Genomic DNA, 6,000 nt, shown 5'->3' with positions numbered 1-6,000 from the left:
GTGCGGATGATTCAATTCCAATCACACCCAGCTCTTCTTGTACCTCAGAAAGCATCAAACTTGCACACACCCACACGTCTTCGTACAAAGAATTTCTCCAGCGCCAGGTCTGAAAAATAGAGTACATGTCACTTTCAGGGTATAATTTTACCACTTCATGCAAGAAATTGTGCAAACTCGCCATTAGACAAGACCAAGAGTATTGACAGCAGGAGGGACGTCACGATTCCAGCCTAGCGCCACTGCAGGTCATGTGGCCAGGCGCCGAGGTATAGACAATGATCGATGGATGTCGCAGTGGCCTCGTGCACCAATGCGTGCTTGCTGCCTATGGCCGGGGATCATTGTCTTATACTAGATTTAGATGTGCGCCTTGGCGCACGACCCCGTGGAGCTCATATCCATTTTTGATTTTTTGTAGTGATGACAAAAAATATCTGTCAAGATGACAATAATTTTTTTAGATTTTAGTGGAAACAATTATGATAAAAATTATGATAACTCTTGAATCTCATATTCTTAGTTATTGAAAGCAATAAATTTTATTTTTATGATGTAACATGGAACTTTTTTTTGCATATTCTGGATGTGAGATTCGGTTATTTGTTTCGTTGCTTGGTGTCGCTACTTCTGAGTTGTTTCCTTACAGACAGAGAAGTCAACACTGAAGGCGCACGTTTCCGGGCTTCATATGGATAAGCATTTTGCAGAACACACGCTGTACAATAATCGGTAAAATGGCAGAAGTGAAAATATAATAATCAACAATACAGCCGTAGGAGTTCATAACAATGTATACACATGCTCAAGGCGCTATATGTATCTGACAGTAGTACATCATGTTTTGCAATATAACCGAGTTAAAAAAAAACTCCTTGAGAGGAGATAGCCCGGATCGATGTTATATAAGTGCAAAGGAAATAGAGAAATACATTATATACATAGAAATGATTATTTTGTTTCAGATCATAGCACTCGTAGATAGTTACCATCGAGCGCACGTTCAAAAATGAACACATAGGACAAAGACGTTTCAAAAAGAAGTGAATGAACAACCGAGCGTGAAGGAATGACAAATACAGAAAGACAACATTGCAATAACATTCAAATCCAATGGCTAAATGCAAATGCTTTCATAAATAACAAAATCTTACTATTATTCATGGTTTTGGTTCCAAGTACATGACTAATAATATAGGTATGCACAATTATAGTGAAGCTTCTACTTGGCCCCTCCGTTGGATGTTGTATTGTCATCACAATATCAACTCTCTTAAGGCACATACACCTTTTGTACAACACCAAACACAAGCAGGCAGCATGATTGCTGTGACAATTCAAACAAGGGCAATATTCATAGACCTTGTCATAAGCTACACAAACCAAACCATACCACTTAGCACAACAATTATCAATTATCAGTTCTATTTTTTTGGATATAAAGAAAAATTATCAGCTGATGAAGAGGAGAAAATAGGGAAAATATATTACATATAGATACAAATACATGGTTCTGAGATAACATGGAGGCATCTCATCGGGGTTCACGAGAGAGTTGTTCCATTGTTTACATAGAGTTAGGACCAAACATTAAACACGAACAATTCAGACTCATTCAAATATAGAACAAGCACCTATGGTCTTGATCATGTCAGTTGACTCCAACGCTTATTGATTATGATCAGTAGCCAATGGCAACGCTTATTGATTATGATCAGTAGCCAATGGCTTGATGCGTGTCATCCAAGGCGCTGTAGTTTGGAGAGAGGTTCTCTGAAACTATCTTGATGTAGTTACCATATCATCTGGCAATTTCTTTCAGCTTATTAGACTTCTCCCCATTTTTTTGATCATTTTCTTTCACCTGCTAGAGAAGAACCTCGCTCGCCTTCTTCTGTTTTTTCACCTCAGCATAGTTGAAGTCCTTCAACCAGGTATCTGATTGCTTGGACTGCATCCGCATTTTGGGCGCGCCATGGCGCACCGACCCCGCCTTTCCCATTGGTTAATTGAAAAGAAAGTGCATCATTTTATTTTACAGGGTACATAGAAGAAGTATCAACTAACAAAGAGAACCAAAAGAACACATAGTTCGTACATCGGGCGTGGTTTGAATATTTGAATGCAAGCATTTCATATTGTATAATGTAGATGATTAGCTCAACTAATGTTAATATTGACATAGGTTGTCCATTCCACGATACTATAATGTAGATGACTAACTCAACTATATTTAGCCGCATGAGGTATACCGACCATTTATCAGTTAAAAAAGGGTGGTCTACTGCATGAGTACCTAATCCACGAGTACAAAATTTCCAACATATAACAGATAGATGCTGCAAAACTATTTGCACGCAGCATGGTTTTTGGAGTTTTGGTGCTTCGGTTTTCTCGGAACTTTTGTTCTTAGAAGGAGAGCCTTTTTCATCGGGCATATAGCCAATCCTCTGGGATAGATACTTGGACTTGGTAATAATATAAGTGTAAGAAAGTAAAAACTATAAAGAATACATGCCATTCAAAAGAAAACAATTAATTTCCTTATATTCTACTACCTCCAATCCGAATTGATTAACATGCGCACAGCGAATGATATGCATGCAGAGAAGCCTACCTTCGCATCAATTAAATGCGATTGGGTTGTCATTAGTACGCTGAAGGAAAAAAAAAGCTATCTTCGGTTAGATAAGAGTCTCTCGCCAGGTTGTGATTTTGATCTCGATTTCAGTACCGAATGCCACGCGAGTCTAGCAATCTGTGCATCCTACAGGTTAGTTATCTAAATTTGAGGAAATGGAAATGAAATGGTTGATTCAATAATTTGTTCACCATGAAGCTCAGTGCTGACTAATTATCTACAGGTTAGGCTATTATGGTGTCGTGCCTGATTATGAACATCTCCGATAAGTAGCATTCTCAATGTTTTTGGCACAAATTTTATGTCGTAGAGCATTTCAGGGCACGTGCCAACCATGGCAATATCAAAAGAACTAAGATGGGAACTCTCATGAATGCTTTGAAACCAGAAAATGTGGTGAGTTGTGTACTCGAGAGAACTACCATATATTTTTGAGCTCCAGTTTAGCATGGTCTACTATCTTGATAAAGTACTCAACATATCCTATCAACCTGACATCATGATTACATACACCATATCTAAAAGTTCTCACATAACAGATATGATTATTACTGACATGAAGAAGAAATTCCAACAAAGCAAAATGTCGTCCACCCATATGCAAACAATGATAGAACATCAAAGCAGAAAGAGGGGAGAATAGGAAGAGGAAAGGAATGCAAAAAAAAAGCCACACCAATGCTAATACACTTTACGCTGCTACGTGGCATCCCACACTTATTAATCTAACATTGATTTAGCTTCTAATCTAACATTTTTATAGAGCTAAGATGTGTAAGCCAAAATGGTTGACAATTTTGGCACATTTTGTTCATTCTCCGCTTCCAGGAAGACCCGGGGAGGTGCATTAAATGAGCAACCATGAATTGGGCAGAAGCACATGTATTTGGCAGAATATGGTAGTTACCTAGAATTAATATATCTATAACTTCCCTGCATCAGCTAGTCAGGTGAATTGTTGTTTATACTCAGCAAACCACATCAGACTGAAAAATGAAGGCATTCTACTCGTCAGGAAGCAACAAAAAAATGGACAAGGAGGCAGATTTGTCTACAAAAAGGACTAACATCAGACCGGAGTTATTTTAGAAATCTCTAGTTGCCAGTCAGAAGCAAAATGGCGAAGAGAAAACTATTTGAACGGAGAATATGGAGAGGTGTAACCAGCACACTAAAAACACCGATTGTGTATACATGTTCTTTATGAGATGGTTGGTCAGCACAAGCAGCCTCAAAACCTAAGCTCCAGATTTTTGCACAAAGCAATTGTAAACATTTGTATCTCATGAAATGTTTTTGGCACTGCACAGGGGTGCAATGAGTTCGAGTACGAATTTACCTTGGACTCCTCTTTATTTCAGGCAGTGAAAAAATAAATAACTCAGATCGGCCAGCAAGGTCTATCAGATAGCCGCCGTTCCCTAAGCTATGAGGTCACTGGAATCATATTCACCCGAAGATTGACCTTTTTGCTATATTAAAGCAAGCAAAGGCTAGTGCAATTTGGTATTTCCTGTAGTATACAAAAATCGATTAAGATTCCTAAACTATATGACATAGAATTTTCAGTAGAAATACTTATAAAGTTACATGTTAAATTTCAATCCTGTACTTATCAACAAAAACAACCGATGGTCCATTCTCATACCAGAGATGAGAAAATGCTAAACTTTAGGCTATATACGATATACCGCCTAATTGTTCATATGAGAAACGAAAGAACTCAAGCGTGCATATGCCAATTTCATACCCCCACAAAAATCATGTTTCATTTGAGTCATATATTCTCTTCAAATATATCTTAATTTAGAGCCTCTTAAATTTAAATCAAATAATTATTGAAATAGCTTGTTTTAGTAAAAAGCCATACATAGCAACGAAGCTCTAGCAAATAGGCTTGAGGTACAAAATAGCTTTAGATATTGAAAATACAACCAGCTGTCAGTTACCTGGGTACAAGCACCAAGTAACTTCAAAAAGAACCATTGCTTTGCATCATACAGTCATTTGAGGAAGCGAGTTAACCAGCTGACTACTAAACTGTCCATTAGACACATAATGTTAGCTGCAGCTGGTATAATCTGCCAAAGTAACTAAGATAAATAATAGAAACCAGTTATGCAAGAACTGAAACCAATTATATCTCAAGAATGAGAGAGCGAATACCATTTTTTCAGTTATAATTAATACCATGAACCATGTATCATAATTCATAAAAGGGGAAGCACACAATCTTTGGTAAGTTCTGAATGCTCACACGATTAAGCTCGGCAGCGTACAACTTTCGTAATCACCTATATGTGGCATTAATTACCATAAAAGGGGAAGCACACAATCTTTGGTAAGTTCTGAATGCTCACCTGACAAACAACTTGGTATTAATTACCATCTTAATTTTGTACTGCAGTAAAGAAAATCGTAATCACCATCTTAATTTTGTGGTGCAACAAAGAAAATCTACAAAGCCGGACCATGGACAGCGGTAAGCTAATGTTTCAAAAAATCGAATCTCACAATGCTCCCGAATATATGTGGCATCTAGACATACTGAAATTGTTGCGTAGGTTAGTAAGAAAATGTATGAACCATTGATCATTTCACCAAAAATGATTTTTTTGTTAGAGGCTCTAGTGATAAATATGAACGGATTTATCTATTTAGCAATGAAACAACTTTCGTTGGAACACTATATGAATATTTTTCTCAGATCATTTATAGGAGCCTGAATATAGACTATCATATTTCATGTTTAAAGTTCAAGTACATTCAGTTACTGAGCATAAGATGGCAACCATTCTATAATAAAATTACATCAAAGCTTAATGCTTTTGAAGAACAAAGCAGAATTTTAAACCCGGCAGAAATTTGCACTACATGACAGTTACAGGCCACCAAAACATGTCAAACTAAGCAAGATTGTATTTTCTTTGTTGCAGAAAAATGTAAGAACATCTTAGTATAAAGTACGGAAGTATAGGAGGCTATCATCTCGAAGCTACGTACATAGACACACTCAAACCATTAGCTACTGCAAATAAGCATACAGTAAGGTACTACAACTTTAACAGAAGCATTTAGCTATAAAAATAATGCCCGAGTGCATGCATTGGCAGCGTACATAACTTAAATGTCTGAACTAAGATGGTCAATAGCTCATAGTATGGAATACATAAAGTTATTAATAACTAAGTAGTATTTAATAGCAAGACGGGTAATAGAGCCAATATATGCTTTAACTCTCAAGTTCTAATCTAGTCTTAAAACTGGAGACAAAACTTGCATCTTCACAGGAGCAAATGACCAAGAAGTATTCTTTTAATTACCTCCTCTAACTCCAAATATACAGTGTTCTGCTGAAG

This window comes from Lolium rigidum, chromosome 6 (genome assembly GCF_022539505.1).
Source record: "Lolium rigidum isolate FL_2022 chromosome 6, APGP_CSIRO_Lrig_0.1, whole genome shotgun sequence".
Classification (NCBI taxonomy): domain Eukaryota; kingdom Viridiplantae; phylum Streptophyta; class Magnoliopsida; order Poales; family Poaceae; genus Lolium; species Lolium rigidum.
Note: the sequence above shows the minus strand (reverse complement) of the source record.